Below are 17,462 nucleotides of genomic sequence, written 5' to 3'. Positions count from 1 at the left end.
CTGATAAAAACCTCTTTTCAAAGAGCCTTTCATGTGGACCCCTTTCTGAATGTAGTTCTGTAGATTTTTCTGTTGCTGTTTTAACATACCTTTGTGTTCAGCCAACAAAATACTGCTTGGTAAAAATGCTCAGTATTTTAGTTTAGGTAGAAATATAAAGCTATTAGGGTTGAAAGCAAATAATAAGGAAGAACATCTCTGCATCTCTCTAGCCTTCTTCAGAGAGTCAAACTCTTCAGAAAAGTGTAAATAGAAGGCTTCTTATACATTTTTTCAGTTGATTTATGAGTACTTGTCTTTAACTTGGCAGTATTTTAGATTTGAGTTGTACAATTCTAGGATAGGAATTATTTAAAAACTGTTACAATTATTGAAAGTATGAAAAAAGATTAGATTTTCTGCTGTTTCTAACAACAATACATTCCAAATAACCTTGGATTACTGTTTCTAGTCATTGAGCAACTGTTAAGAGCAAATTATTTTTTTCTGCACCATATTTGTGTGTGTGTGTGCACATGCGTAATACAAAAGTGCATGTATGCTTTTATCTCTCTATACTTTATCTATGAGCTCCAAACTCAGAGTCTTAGAAAAAAGTCACAGTGACTTCAGGCATACAATTCAGCAAGCCACTGCCATCACTGCTGAAGATCACAGCCACATTAGCAGATAAGGAATGGGAGCAGGTCAGTGGTGGAAGGTGATTTTTCCCAATTTCAAAGGAAGGCGAGCAGAATTTATCAGTAAACACATTTTCTCCTTAGGGGAACACATTATTTCTCTGTTAAAGGCTAAATGCAGCTGAACTGGCTTTACATGTGTACTAAGTTTAGTTTGTGCGAATCACATAAGTGATTGTTCAACTAGTGAAGGCAGGAGAAAGGAGGCATATAGTTTACTTATCACAGATTTTGTCAGTCCACTAGCAAACTCGAACTCCCATGTATTGTTACTTTGACAATGCCTGCATTGTATGATTTCTGTATGTTATGTCATGTCTACAGCAGAAATGCTTTAGTCTTCTAGGATAGTGGTATACTTTACTGGTAAAATGATAACAAAACCAATCCTGTTGTGCTGCATAGGCTGCTTCTGCACTGCTGACAGGTTGTGCTGGCACAGCATGGTAGGGACTCAGCGTTTTTCATAAACGAGTGTTGGTTGTAGCAGCCAGAGGTCTGTGATGTAGACCTAGTCATTGTCTCAGCAAGGTATCCCAGGCCACTTTTAAGACGAGTTAGTTAAGTACTCTGGAGTTTTTTCTGTTTCTTTCCCTTTTAGCCACAGTGTTAACCTAGTGTTTGCCACTACTCAGTGCCTTGTAATGTTTGTCCCGATATCTGTCAGAGATACAAGTCTTACGAGGACTGGCTGAGGGTGCTGGAATTGTTCAGCCTGGAGAAGAGGAGGCTCAGGGGCGACCTTATCGCTCTCTACAGGTACCTTAAAGGAGGCTGTAGCGAGGTGGGGGTTGGTCTATTCTTCCACGTGCCTGGTGACAGGACGAGGGGGAATGGGCTGAAGTTGCGCCAGGGGAGGTTTAGGTTGGATATTAGGAAGAACTTCTTTACTGAAAGGGTTGTTAGGCATTGGAATGGACTGCCCAGGGAAGTGGTTGAGTTACCATCCCTGGAGGTCTTTAAAAGACGTTTAGATGTTGAGCTTAGTGATATGGTTTAGTGGAGGACTTGTTAGTGTTAGGACAGAGGTTGGACTGGGTGATCTTGGAGGTCTCTTCCAACCTAGACGATTCTGTGATTCTGTACTTGTAAGCTAATGTTTCTCACCAAAACTGGGCAGGAAGAGGCATCTTTGGATGTTCTTTGAGAAAGAAAAACTTGTGACTTTGGAAACGTGGGGAGTAAATCATGAAAAAGTAGTAAGGGTGAAATGCAACATAATGGTGTCAGTCAACAGACCAATCTATTTTGCTTCTCCATCGTAATATAGAATTCGTTATAAACATTTGGGGGATAGTGAAGTTTTTAAATAGAGATGGAACTATATACTAATTGCACCAAATCAGTAGTTTTTGCTTCCTTATAGTCAGATTGCTGCTTTGAAAATGTTGAATGTTAGATATGCTGAAATACTTCTTTCTGATACTTTTAAAAAATGGAAGTTCTGACTCCGTTTTGCTTACTGATTCCTGTATTCTGCGAAGATAGCACCTACAGAAAAAGTCACATGGTAGAATGCAGCTGAACAGGTTTGGAGCAACATCAGTGTTCTCCTGTGCTCTCGATCTCTGACAGAGCTCACCCACGGGTAAGAACTGGCCTTCAGACCAAGGCAGGGAATAAGTGGCTTAATGTAGGGGTTTTAAAAAGTGCTGCAGTGTCAGGAATACACAAGGGGTTTTGTGTGCAGTGAATGCAGAGTACATCTTCAGACCAAAGAGGCAGGCACAAGCAGATAATCTGAATGTCTACAGCAAAGCTCTTGAGTTGTTGCTGAAGCTACCAGAGGTGGGTTCTCCGTAGCTGGTGCATTTCTGTGCCTGCAGAATGACTAAAGATGAGAATGGGGAGAACTCTGCTGGCTCCATCTGTGACTCACAGCCATTTCATGGCATGCTTGTTGTAATGTGGGAGTATACTCAAGCTGGCAATTTAGTATGTAAAAGGGGCTGCAATATGAGGTATAATGCAGAACTTTGAGTCAGTTTAGCTGCATAACAACAAATGGCATTCATAATCCTGGTTGTACCAGAAGAGAATGTTTTCTGCCTTATTCTTTGTTCTATTACATTATGCATCTTGAATGTTTTTTAGTTCAGTCTAGAACAGAATAAATTAATTCCAAACTTTTAATGGTTGAGAATATTGATAAGGGATTTTTGTGTGACAGCATCCCTCTGGGTTTAACCCAGTTTCTTTCACACATTCAAAGAGAAAGTATACAGAATGTTTAAAGCTCTTGGCAGTATGAAAGGCTTTAGGTGAGAAGCTCTTTCAAGTCTTGTAGAAGGCTGTAGTGGTGATGGCCAACCTGAGTCTGTGCTGTCATTTACCATCTTCAATGTCCAGCGGTCCCCAAAATATTTAATCAGCAGATAGGTGATCCTTTGTTGGAAAGCCCTCTCTCAAATTTAGTTGCAGATTTGTCTTCACAGAATTGTTAATAATGCATTTCTGTGTCACAAAAATGGGCCATCATCATTCAGAATAAGAACATGCTTATGGTCTGCGTTTCATGTAGGCATGAAATGAGCAAAAAGATGCAATACAGGTGCAGAATGCCTAGAATTAGTCTGTCAGTGTTCTTGAAACTTACTTATTTTGAGGGATGCTCATTCTCCTTGGTTATTCAGTGCTGACCTCTCTTGCAAAAAAATCTCCCAGTATGACTGTAGGATTATCTGGGAGATGCTTGGAACTATGAACTCTGCTCCACTGAGTTTTTGCCAGAGGTGCTCTGATTGCAGAAGCCAGCACTGTATGACATCAAGCCTCTAACTTAACTCTTGCATCTAGCCAGGAGGCAAATGGTGCCTAAATCTCATCGAACCTGATCTGGGTTGTTGGTGCCCCAAGTAGGTGGCCAACACCACACTTCAGCTCATTTCATTACCACTCGGGAGCATGGGTAATGTGGTTTGTGTACTGCTTTCACCTAAATGAGTCTCAGACAGGCTTAAAGGTTAAAAACACTATAGTCTTACTTGAGAAAAGCAAAAGATTTAGTTTGCAAAGATTCGTACACAGTATATGAACGTGAAATCAGGATTCCAGTAAAATACATCCTCATGCTGTACTTCATCTTAAATTGCTTTTGTTATTGTTCATTAGGATTCTAGCAAACTGTGAGAATGACCTGACAGCAAAATGTTACTTCTGAGAACTAAATTTTAAAATCAGATAAGAAACAGGTTGTAATAACTAATTCTTTATGAAGCAATTTTTAAAGATTGTTAAGATGGTTGAAGTTATTTATGCATCTTATATGTGCCAATACATGGTACTTTCTTGCTGTTCAACTTGCGGTTATTGCTTTGTCTTCAGTTCTTCAGAGGCGGTGCATGCCTCATTAACACATGTTATTTTTAACGTGGCTTATTATTTACAGCATTTCATGCAAACTACTCCCAGCTTATTGGTATTCACCTTGATAGAATCATAGATAGACAATGACTGTCATCTTCAACTAGCCAGCAAAAAAAATTTTCTGAAGCCCTCAGTGTGAGAAATCAGCTAAGGACTTCTGGGTTCCTGAGGCAAGCGTAATGAACAAGTGGTCATTCAGTTATAGGAAAGTGAATGGTTTAAAACTCTGAGTAGTTCAGTACCTGGTAACACAAGCTACCAAGTATTATTATTTTAGAATGAGTATTTGGAATTTTAGAGACAAAAACCAACTGTGGTGTATGTTTAAAATGAGTATGTAAATATTGAATTGCTAAGCTGCAAAACATTTTGATCATTTTGTGCTGAATATTTAAGAATAATTTTTTTTTTCAGTGTATGTTTTTCTAAAAAAAAAAAAGGCAATGAAAAAGTGATCAAGTTATAGAACCCACAACTAAGCAGTGATAATGGTCTTAACTGGGGGGCTGCTTACCTTACATAAAAATTCAGAAAGTTATTTTTGTCACAGCTAGCTGAATGGCACTGTAATTTTCAGTGAAATTGTCGTAATTCAAACAAGTCTGTGTATACTGAAAAAGATAAGAAACGTATCTGTTTTTAACCTAGGTTGAATAAACGATGACAAACACAAGGAGAGAGGAATACTTCAGAAAATGTTAGATTTTATCGACAATGTAATGAGTTGACGGATTTTGTTTTTCACTTAATGTAAACACTAACTACTATGTAAGTATGTAGTGCATTTTCTTAAATTTTGTGAGAATTTGTAGTTAGATTTCTTTGAAAGTTTTTTTTGAAAAAGTACTTTGAAAATATTTTTCAGTGTCTTTCTTTTTGCCTCTATTTTGCTAACAAACGATTATTTTATACATTCCACTTAATTGAAACTTGCTGCCTGCATTAAATATCTATTTTGAGAAATGAGATGGAATTTAATGAAAACACTGCTCATCTTTTTGTTGTCTTTCCTATTATGCTTGCATCTCTCCCTTCCTCAGCGTAGCATCAGTGGCATTTATCTTACTTATCTTGTTTGGGGAAAATATTCTCCTGTGAAGTTAATGCTGGTCATTCTCTTGTGTGGTCTGCACTTCACACAAAGTCAGGTCAGTTTTTATTTTCATCCAGCTTTCTGAACTTGTTAACTCATCTCTCCTTGATTTCCTTTAAATGGCATTGTTCTCTTCACACCTACCTCAAGCAAGTTTGGGAATTCTTAATTGCATTTAACCTGTACCCTCTACTCCACTCTGATCAGACCACACCTGGAGTATTGTGCTCTGCTCTGGGGCCCCCAACATAATAAGGACATGGACCTGTTGGGACAAGTTGAGAGGATGGCTATGAGGATGAGCAGAGTGCTGGAGTACCTCTCCTATGAAGACAGGCTGAGAGAGTTGGTGTTGTTCAGCCCAGAGAACAGAAGGCTTTGTGGAGACCTTACAGTGGTTTTCCAGTACCTAAACAGGGCCTACAGGAAAGCTGGAGAGGGGCTTCTTATCAGGGAGTGTAGTTACAGGGCAAGGGGTAATGGCTTTAAACGAAAAACAGTAGAATTATGTTAGATATAAGGAAGAAATTTTATAAGGGTGCTAAGGATCTGGACCAGGTTGCTCAGAGATGCCCCATCCCTGGAAGTGTCCAAGGCCAGGTTGGATGGGGCTTTGAGTAGCCTAGTCTAGTGGAAGGTGGTGGAACTACATGATGTTCAATGTCTCTTCCAACCCAAACCATTCTGTGATTCTAGTATATAGCAGCTCTTTGAGAAGTAAGCTTTATAAAGCTAAAGATTCTAGAACCTACAGTAAAATGAAAAAGGTTTTGTATTTAAGAAAATAAATAAATCAGTGTAACTCCAGTAAGTGAAATTGAGTTCTTAATTAAGTAACTTAATTCACCAAATTCACATGTAGGCATATAAATGTGACCTTTCAAGAGGATCACCTTCTTTGAAGCATGAGCATCTGTCACAAAGCTGAACTCCCCATGATGGCAAAGGAGAGGATTTAGACCTGTATTTATCTGTTTTTCTCTGATTATCATTAAAGGCCTGGTTATTGGGCAGAAAAGGGCAGGAGGAGAAAGGGAGAAGGCCACGCTTATTAGGAGCGCTTTTTTTTGTTGTTGTTGTTGTTGTTGTTTTGTTTTTTTTTTTTTTTTTAATCCTAGAGTTCTCCACTCAGTTGGGAGAATTCAGTAAGTTGGCCTGACTTGAAAAACCTGAGTCCAGTATCTTTATGATAGCTACCCTTGCTATTACATACACAGTTAAGAGGCCACTGTCATCAAGTTCTTTCTTATTCTCCAGGCATCTTTGTGAAGGCCAGCTGGAAAACTTGATTTAATGCTGCAGTGGTTGGTACCTGCATTTAAGTCTGGTACCACTATTTATCACGTTTGAGTAGCACAGAAGGATGCTTATGGTTTTCCTCTTTCTTTCTTATTCCTTTGATGCTTATGTAGGCACATTATGTGCATAGTGAATTTTAAGCTGTGCCTGCATATGAAAGATTTTTGGAATTGAAACAGTTGGGAACAGGAGTACACGTTACTGTTCCTTACAAGTGTTCTTGGTAAAGCTGTCAAGGACAAAGCACAGCTCCTTCTGGTGTCTGGCTTCTGTGGGGAAGATTTAATTTCAAGCGTTCAAGAGTGTGTTGCTTTAGTGAACAGTTCAGATTTTTACTGATGGCATTATCATTTGGTATGCATAAGTGGGATGTTTTAAGTGGGATCGCTGTTAAGTTTCCTTGCTGGCTCATGACCGGTTGTTGCTAAGAGACGTTCACACGTATTTGCTGTGTGAGGGAGTTCATCTCTGTTATGTAGATTTTGATAGCACGATCTAGAAAATATGAATATGCTAATGATTGAACTGTACAGAATGGGGGGAAAAACATGAAGCTAGAAGTTCTGTTTTATCTATTTATTTATTGTTGCAAATAGATTTTATAATTGTTGTAATGGCAGCCATTTGCTTAAGTACTTATTTGGTCCTCTGAAGCACAGTTATCCGAACAATGAGAGAGGTGGGAGCAAAGAGAATCATGTGAAGATGGCACCCAGGATGCCTGTCATAGTGAGTTGTCTCTGCTGTGAATTGGGCCATCACAACAAATATGGATAATACTTTTGGCCATTCTGAGAATGGCTGATAAAGGCATATTACTAAATAATAAACATTCAAGTAAATATCATTACTTCACAAATGGTTAACATCCAAGTGTTTTGATAGAAATTGTTGAATATTTGCATTAAACAGCTGTTTGTGTCTGTCTGTAGTTGAAATTGTGCAGACCTGCTAATCTGAGGAAATAGCATCTGGTTGCAGTGATTTATCTGTTGAAATTTCTGTAGACTTCCATAGTATTTCCATAATAACCCTCTTGCTATTTAAGCACCATCCCTTCTGTATCTAACCAAAGGCATATAAAAATTTAAGTCGGTCAAAAACCTACAAAACCTTTCAAAAATACTTCTGTTGTCTGGGGGAGAGGTAGGGCTTCTCTTCCCTTGGAATAAGTATTTATCAGTTCCAAAATCCATCTGAACTACTGCTACTTCAGATAGCATTACCTATTGATTTCTAGTATCAGTGGATACCATTGTGTGGTAGTAGTATCTAACCAGGAAAAATGAAAAATTACAGGGAAATAAAAACATAGCTTAAAATGTGATGGCACTTTAATAGTGTTTAAAATGGGAAGTGGATAAAAAAGATGGTGGTGCCTTGCTTTTAATGTTTTTCATGGGATTCTTTTGAAGTACTATCAAGCCATGATGGTATTTCAAAAAGAGGAATATTCATTTACTTTTTTTTAACTGCAGACCTATGCAGTGAATATCATGCTGCTGGCATGAATTTCAACGGGAATTTCCGCACCTGTATAAACAGAACATGTTTTTCCATGTACTCTAAATCAAAGATAAGTTGAAATATTTTATTTGAATGGGCATTATCCTTCCTGGAAAAAAATGTTTCTTGCGGTAGTAATGATGCTTCTTCATAGTAGTAGCTGTTAATATAATGAATCATAGTCTCACTTCGAATTGCTTAAAAAAATAAATATTGGTTTCCAGACAGTTAAGAAGAAGGACTCACAAAACTGTCCTTGTCTAATTTACACCTATCCTTTTTTTCCTATTGCTTTTTTCCCATGTCATCAAAATACCTTTTCACTTTTTTCACTTAATAAAAACAGCATTTAAGCATTTCTAATGTGAATGCATTCAGTTCCAGCAGTCTATCAGAGGATTATGTTTTGTCTGTTGGTTTCAGATAGAAATAAAACTTTTTCATTGAAGGAGCAGTTTTCAGTTTCATGCTTGCAAGAACTTACACAAACTGTACAGATACTGTTCTAATTAGGAAATATTACCTTGACTGTGTGTCCTTAATTATTCTCATAATACCAGGTAGATAATGAACAATTTAATACAGGCATAAAAATAACTTTACGTTTCACTGGTTTGACTTTGAAATAATCCTGATGTACTTTGTTTCTGGAAATGTTCCTTGGCCTATAGCTATAAGTAAGAAGGGTCACCGAGGTGCTATTCAATAGGCAATAACTGGAGAATTAACATGGAAAAAAGTATGATTTACTCATCTAGGAAAATATTCCAGTAACTTAAAAGCTGAGCTATGTTTTAAGAAACAAATAATTAAGCTATTTATATCTAGTTTAACTGTACTAAAATTCCAAACAGTTTCAATTACAGTCTTATTTTGTTGTGAAATTCTGTTAGAGTAAAATAGATTTTGGATGCTAAATAGACAGTGGACTCATCAGTCTTTTATCTTGGTACTGTTTACTGATGGGAATTTTCCAGGAACTTTTTGACTTTGTTTAGTCTAACTGTAACAATGATACAGAGAAAAACATTTGAAGTACTATTTATTTTTTCCTCAAACTCACTGAGACTTAAACAACAGCTTAAGTTTTATTCTGTCAGAGGGCTGTCATCTGCAGCTCAGTTATGCTGGATAATGTACAGCTGCTGTGCTCTTATTCCTAGGATGGTATAGATCATTTGTGTTTAGTCTTTTAACAATAAGTGTACAAGTCCTTGGGCAGAGTTGGAGTAGGGGAAGTGTGAATTTCAGTCCTACAATTCTGTGCAAATAACCATGATATTCACTTGAGGTGGTTATCAGGTAATTGTTCATTGAGAGGGAGTCTCATCTACTTCAGTTAATCATACTGTTTCTAATCTTGTGGAGACTTTTAAAAATGCATGCAATAGTTCAGGTTTAATATTAATTTTAAGCTCTTTAAGAGTATAAATAGTCTCAAGAGTAGCATTGTTTGCCCTGGTATCTCAGGCTTTTGATTTTATTATTAATATTTTTTTCTTTTTCCCCTGTGTTAGGTAATTTGTTTTCATAAGCGTCTACAATAACTTATATCTATCAGCTCTTTTGTCAGTTACAAACACCAGAAAATACGGATTTCTTCATATTCACTTCCCAAGAAGTGATGTGGTTTATCTGATGAATCTCTGAGTAGCACAGAGGACTGGGATGCTTAGACTCCACAGTGTTGTCAGTGAAGTAACATAAGTGATAAGTAGCAACAAGGTATTTAAGAGCAATTAAGGGCCCAGCTTCAGAAGTTGTCACTGGCTCTTCAATCTAGATCTCTAGAAGAAAATTCCCAGCATTCATCTTGGTGCATGAAATAATTTCTGAATGATCACTTGTATGGAACAGCAGTATCCAAATAGATCAGGTGATACCATTCTTATATAGTAATGAAACTATGTTCAGATCTACCAACATAACAGAATGTACTTGTGAAATAAACATACTTAAAGCAGTTTAAAGAAAAAAAGTCAATTTTCTATAAGGAGGAGTAAGAGAGAAACCTCTTCTACGAACCTATACCAATAGTACTTATCCAATGTTTTAATCTGTATTTTCCCCACAAGGCTAGAAATAAAATGGGGGCTGTCAATGCGGTTGTTATGACATGCAGTGTATGCGATACTAGCTTCTCTCAAGTACATTGCTGAAGCTGGTCTCCTTTAGTGTTTAGAAAACGGTAACTACAAGATGCATTCTCTCCTAATTGTAAATTGCCTCTTACAGGCATTAATATTGTTTGGTATTGCCAACATTAACTAGATGATTAATGGTATCTAGATAGGAGAATAATAAACAGACCAGCACAACTAAGAAAGTTACTGAAGACATTTAATGTGATAATTCAGGGTAGAGCCTTTCCAAAGGTGGGTTCCTTCCCTTCCACTTGAGTTTTGTCTCTGCTTAATATGAAATTTCGAAGCTCAGTATGGTAAAAACTTAAGGTAAAAATCATTTTGTTGTTATAGAAAGGCCTTGTATTGGAAGTTCCATGATCCAGCCTTATTGTTATAGTTACTTGTTATATGGATGCTTTGGTATTTATGCTTTTGGGATTCTTGTGCTTGCGCTCATCCCCTTGCTCTATTTATTTGCCTTTTCTATCTCCCACCCTGCCCACCTTTTTAGCTACAATACTAGTAGTAATTGTCCTAAATCAGGCCGGGACTGTAACCATACATTATGAAGAGTGAATTATGCACTTGATTCCATCACCACCACCAAATCACTAGCATATGCATCTTCCTAAAAGATAATCTTAAGTTTTCATACCTTTGCTCCAAATGTTACAAATGTCCACCTCTAAAAATATATATAATTTAAAATATGCTTACTGTTTTCCTTCACATTGTTTTTTCTTTTTTTCTCACCTCTCCTTCATGTTTTTTTTGTTTTTTTTCTTCCCTGCTCCTTCTTTAAACAGATTGAAGGCATTAAAAGCAGCTTATGGCATTAGATCTTTTTAAGCTGCTTTAGGTGCTTTAACGCCTTAAATAATTTTACATTTCTCTTACTTCCCTTGCCCTATAAAATAGAACACTCTCCTGACCTCAAAACCAAGAGCACAGTTTAGAGGGGAGAAGCAAGGGTGCAGGCTAATGCATAGAAATAAGATAAAACTCTTTTTTTTTTAATGTATTATCCTTTCCCTCAGGAACATGCACGTTGCTCTTATATTTAATTGGTCTGTAGTTTATTGGCAACGTCAGATCTCCTGGAAAAATAGAGTACACTTATATTAGCAAGTAAGTGCTCTAATAGATTTTAAGGAAAGGCTTAAAGCATGATAAAGCAGGCTTCTTTGGCAAAATGTTGTTAAAATTTAAAAAAAAAAAAAAAAAAAGACTAATGGTAATTAGGTTAAGGAAGCAAACAAGTATATACATTCTAAAAATGTTTTGTACTCGCTTGATATTGTTTTACATGTAATCTCTCCAGTTTGTAAAGTTAAAAAAAAAAAAAAAAAAAAAAAAAAAACAGAACTCGAGGGCAATTTCAGCTTCCAGACTTGGGGAATATTCTTAGACTCTATTGAATTATTGCCAACAGATTCAAACATAAGTTTTCCACTAACGAACAGAACCATATTAGTTGGAAAGGGTGGAGTAAAAGGAGGAAGGGCCTAAGGTGCTACTGAAATGATAGAAAAAGCAGAAATTTGATGTGATTTTTAGAAAATAAGAATAAAGTAAGAGGGTTTTACTGGAGAATAAAATGTAAAATTTCAGAGTTTTCTAAGCTTTGCTGTATGAACAGACGTTACTGTGGGACTGTGCTTTTGCAAAGAGTGAGCAGTGACTCTTCAGCCAGGGCAGTACAAACCTTCAGAGCCCTCTGTTTTAGTAGTTTGGCATGGCAGTTAAGAAATAGCAAGAACTATTTATAGCCTTCTGAGATCTGGAGATAATATTTAGGTCCTGCTGAACTAAAGATACAAATCCTATTAGAGAAAATCATGGTAGCAATTATCTTTGTATTCTTGCATCACTCTTGCATGAGAAGGAAGAGAGTAAGTATGTGCAGGAGGGAGCAAAGCAGAAACAGCTAATTGCTTAATTCTCTTGCCATATCCTTGTTGCCCTCACAAAATGAAGAAGGTGGAATGTAAGTCATTATGCATCGTGACTTTTAATACAGTTTTTGATCATGTGGACATCTTTACAAAGAAAGATGCTTCCAAATTGTGTTAATATTTTCATTTGAGGAAACATGTAAGATTGTGAATGTGTTATATTGATGGAATATAAGCTGGCAACTTTAAATTTTCATGCTAATACAGACAAAAATACTTTTCTAGGATATTGAAAAAAATGTATTTTCTAGGATACAGCTGCAAATTGGGAGTGTCCTTGACCTCTGGCTGAGAGGACTTCTAGCTCCAGTTCTATATTTGCTGAATTTTATAACCCTTTCAATAAATAAATGTTTTTCAATAACAGGAATTCCTCACTGTCATGCTTTGATATTAGTCACACCTCTGTATTAACAGGCTTCTGTTTTTCTGTTATCTGGAAGCTGAGGGAATTCTACAGTACAGCAGCCACCCTTCTTCCATAATGTGAGCAGTCTTCCTGTAGCTGAGTAACCCTGCTTTGGATTTTTACTATGAATGAATACAAGACAAGGAGTCAAAGTAACTGCTTGAAAATTTCCTGAAGGAAGATTACTGTATAAAGCCCATAAGAATCAGGGCCAATAAGCGACTGGTGAAATTAGGGAATAAACTGTCAATAAATGGCTTCAATTTCCACTAATTGGTAGCGTATTTAGCAGACTGATGGCAACTCTAACTGAAGGCTTAGTAAGCTGCTCTTCTCCTCCTTCCATTTTCCTCAGTGTTGGCAGTGGCAAGTTTTCTGATCCTTTGAGTTCCAGATATATAAAAACTCTGATCTGAAGTCCACATTATGTCACAGTCTAGTTACAGACAGTGATTCACAGAAAACTGGTAGAGTTGGTTTTCTTTGGCTGATCGGAATCACAAATAGCATGCTTGATTACAGCTTATATGCAAGTGTTTCCAAGTCAGTATTTGAGCATTCATATTCATATTGATAGTAGGTTTCAGAGCTCTCTAATATATCTGGATCCAAGTTAAATTTGGAACTTTCTTGTGTGTCTCTTCTCTACTGTGACTTAGTGTGCTGGATGCTTAGGCAAAACAACAGTAATAGCATCTACATGGTATCTTTTTAGCACTAGTGTCATAATGACTATCAGTCAACTAAGTACTGATGTTATGAAAGCTTGCCTTTTATTTCTAATAGGGACAAGAACAGAACTGCTGCCATAAATTACTAGATTCCCTGGCTGGTGGTTCACTGTGTCTTCTGTGGTCATTTTTGACCTGAGAATATCTGCTGCAACATTTTCCATTTATGTGTTTTGGCACTTCCAAGGAGTACAGATGGATTTCTCTGGCACCTGTTGTTATACGTTCTGCCTCAGCAACATCTGAAAGGGCTGATGTAACCTACTTGGAAAAAAATAATAAAAAAAAAATGGACTGTATTTTTCATCACATCTTAGCTACCCTTTCATTGAAGCCCAAATGTGATTAAGGCTGTGGTACCAGTGTAACAGTGCCAGTGCAGGGGAGAGCTTATGTAGCAGAAGAATGAACTCGTGTCCTATTGTGCAAATGTACTCCTTACTATGTAATGGAAGACTGCAAATTTCAGTTAATACCAGGCCCAGATATTGATTCCGAGAAAGGGATCTTCTGTCTCAAGCTTGCAAGACCAGTTATTCTATTTTAGGCATTTCAGTAAAGAATCCACTATTTCATCTTGAGTGGTCTGGTGTTTTCATATCATTGGATCAAGAGACAGGGGCTGAGGTATTACTGTCTGACCACACCACTTCAGCACTCAATTTACTTCCTACTTTCAGAAGTGCTGACATGTTACAGATGAGTGTAATACTATATTATGGAGGAATTTTTAATTCTTTCAATAGGTAGGACTATAATGATAACTCATGTACTACTGTTTGAAAGATTTCTCAGAGACTTTCTCTTTCCACTTTTCCTTCTTCTTTTACCACACTTTTTCTATAGCAATTACTACATATTTGGCAGTTTTCTTAGGACCTGTTGACTAGAGAGCCTGTGTGGTGGTACCTCTTGTCATCTTAACTGTAGCAGCAAAATCAATCACAGATTTTTGTCTGAAAGAGTCCCTTTAACTTGTTTCAATATCCACTGGCTCAATTTCAACTAAGGTCCCACTTTCACTGTATTTCCAGTCTATTTAATTGTTTCCTTTTTTTTTTTTTGGTGAGTGCAGTGATATACAACGGCCATTTATTTTTATGAAAGTTGTCAGTGGGATTTCTGAGGTCATTAGAGGATATTTGGGGTTGATCCCCACAGTAACACTGGGCATAAAAAACATCTTGGAGAATGAGCTTGTTGTCCTTCAGCTGCCTTTTAGTTCAGAGACATCTGTCACATGCAGGACATTAAAAATAACCTAGTGGTTAATAGCTGCCTCAAAATAACAGCCAGCAAAGTATATAGAAAAAAAGGAAATGAGAATTGAGATCGTATTTCTGAAAAGGGTCAGTTAATTACTGATTTATTTTAAATTCGGGAATGATTTCTGCTTGGCTGCTTAATTTTGCTGTGTTTTAACCCATATCTGTTTTAGCCAGAGGCAGTATGTCTAAGACTGGATGTACAGGGGATTTTATCTAGCTGTCTGCAGAGAACCGTAGCCCTGTAAAGTGTTGATGATGTCCTACAGTGCCATCAAGCATAATATTAATGACATACCAAATTTTTAAATGGTGTTTAGAGTATTTCTATAGACTGTTACCTTTTTTTTGTAACTATCACATTTCTGCAAATCATGGAAAGCTTGAGTATTTAGTATTTAGTATAGTTCTACGTAATAAAAATTGTAAAATAAAAATCTGCTTGGAAATCCAGTCCCTAGAGTTTGAATTATGTTTAATTTATAGCATGCTTTTCTTTAGAATGTATTGTTGTTTGAAAATATCAATAGGAAGAACAAGATTTGTAACTAATTAAGAAAGGTAATTTACCTGCATCTGAGCAACCTTTCAGGAGAAAACAAAGGTCTCTGTAAAGTACAGGTTTTTCTTAAAAGAAATGCCATTAAAAAAAAAAAAGAAAAACTAAGTAGTCAAATGTGTGAAAATAATCTTCCATCCAAGACTAGGTTTTACCAAGTGGTATTCAAATAATGTTTGAGAACAAAAGGGAGTACTAGAAAAGTACATTGATTTGTCTGCCTGTGATGACAAAAAAAAAAAAAAAATATATATATATATATATATATATATATATATATCTCCAAGTAAGATGCAAAGGATACTCTCAAATACTTCCTTAATCTTTTGAGGGTTTAAAGAATCAGGAAAAAAAAATAATCTTATTTGCCCTGAATACTGAAGGCAAGCATCCCTCTCTTTTCTCTGTGCTGATAACATTCACTGGAGTTCTACTAAGGCTCCACTGGTTATTGAAAGAAAGAAAGAAAGAAAGAAAAAAAAAACACACCTAAATTACAATGGTGCTTGCTTTTGTAATAGAAAAAAATATGGAGGCATGCAGTCAGGTTTGGTATGTAGGAAAACATAAGAGATGACATGACTATTTTTATCTGTGCATTCATGTTTATATAGGAGGCTAATAGGATTTTAGTAGAACCCCTGCTTGGATCACTCACGTCTTTTGGATGGTTAGCAAAATTTACCTGGAAAAGTCCCTGGTCAATATGGAGAAAAAAAAAAAAAAAAAAAAAAAAAGATAATGCACCAGCGCAGCAAAGTCAGCAAAATTAAATTTAAAGGGGGAAAAATAAAACAAACACTACTTCATAGCACTGTATATGGTCTGAATTTTTGGGTAGACCTGTGTGGTGCCAGGAGTTGGACTCGGTGATCCTTATGGGTCCTTTCCAACTTGGGATATTCTATGATTCTACGATAGAACAATTAACTTCTTTAGCTTCTTCTCTAGGCCTCCCTGGAAAAGATAGGGAGATCAGTTGCAGGTTCTGTCGCAATTGAGTTAAAAATCAGTTCATTGCAGGAGCTACACAAGCTTCAGTTTCTGGTGCAGCTAACAGCATTGTAGCCATAAATGTTCATCTATGTTTTTTCTAAGTGCTTCCTGTGTTTGGGGTAAGAGAAGCTCAATTGTAGTTTGAGACAATACAGCAAGTTGAACCACGATGAGAATTCTGTTGCTTGTTTATTAACTCTGTATCTAATTCTCTCAGGCTGAGAAGGCTCTTATCTTTGCTTTTGTCTTGGTTCTATATAAACTTTAAATATCTTGAATAAATTATGGCACATGAATTTCAGTGAGAAGAAGAGCTATTTCTCATCTGTGACTTTTTTTGTTTACGTAGACCTAATGTAAATGATGCTGGTACATGTTGGGGGAATGCACCATGTGTCAGTCACAGAGGAGGAATGTGCTGAAGTGCTAAAAAGGAAAAAGTTGTTCTCTTCCTACACTTCCTTCTTGTAGCTGAAGGGTTGTCAGTACTTACGATCTGGTCACAAACATGTTTAAGCACTGGACTGGAACCTTAGGTTAATTTGGTACTTTTTGATTTAAGTCACAGAACAGTTATATGATTCATGCACGGAGATTAACATTTTTATGTTTTGCTAAGAGGACTATGAAACTGATGAGGCAAAGGCAGGGGGATAGAAATGTCTCCTGAATGCTTCCTTCTCCTGCAATCAAGAATCAAGAAAGTCTTACAAGCTATGTAGTAGTCACTGTTGTGTGCACTGTGAATTCTGGCAATGGATCCTTTTACAATATTGGTTGTGAGGGCTTAAGACTAAATCTTCTGGCAAAGACAACAAAAAGCTGAAGTTTTCATCAGTTTGAGTGGTAATGTGATCCTTCTCCTACCTGTAACTTCGATTGTGCTTCTTGTATGACATCCCAGCTACTTGGACTGATTAGAGGAAGATGTAGCCATTATTAATTGATGGTATCCATTACTTGGAGAGTATAGAGCAATCCAACCTACCATGCACTGTGTTATAATTATATATAACTATATATATATTATATATAACTATATATAGCTGAATACGTGAATGGCATATGTTCATTCTTTAATGAATCCTGTGAGAATGATTCATTAAACAGGTAAAGTCACTGTAGACAGGATACATTTCACACCTTTATTTCTAGTGCTTAAAACTGCTAGCCAAAACTAGTTAATAGGAGTGTAACAATTCTTGTCTCCCTACAGTTAGTTATAAGATAAACCTTGAGTACTTAAAATAAACTGGGAAATACCTGAGAGGATAGGTGCGTTCTTCTTTCCCCTTCGCGAAGCATGATCTTTATAAACTAGGTTTTGATCAAAACTAGGTGTTGTCTATCTTACTTTGCATTACAATCCCTCCTAAAAGAACTGTTCTTTGTACTTTGGTTCTCTAATGTCAACCAGGCAGTATGTAGATCTTGGTTGTATTTAATCCTAAAACTAGGCTTATATTCAGGCTGAGAT

At 36.7% G+C, this 17,462-nt stretch overlaps 1 protein-coding gene across 50 annotated transcripts in view; it reads left to right on the top strand.

The window, feature by feature from the left end:
• KCNMA1 (potassium calcium-activated channel subfamily M alpha 1) overlaps positions 1–17,462 on the top strand; it is a 481,181-nt gene that overhangs the window by 62,513 nt on the left and 401,206 nt on the right. The gene's annotated exons all lie outside the window — the stretch shown is intronic.

Source organism: Cygnus olor, chromosome 7 (genome assembly GCF_009769625.2).
Source record: "Cygnus olor isolate bCygOlo1 chromosome 7, bCygOlo1.pri.v2, whole genome shotgun sequence".
Classification (NCBI taxonomy): Eukaryota; Metazoa; Chordata; class Aves; order Anseriformes; family Anatidae; genus Cygnus; species Cygnus olor.
Note: the sequence above shows the minus strand (reverse complement) of the source record. Positions and strands in the feature narration are given on the sequence as shown.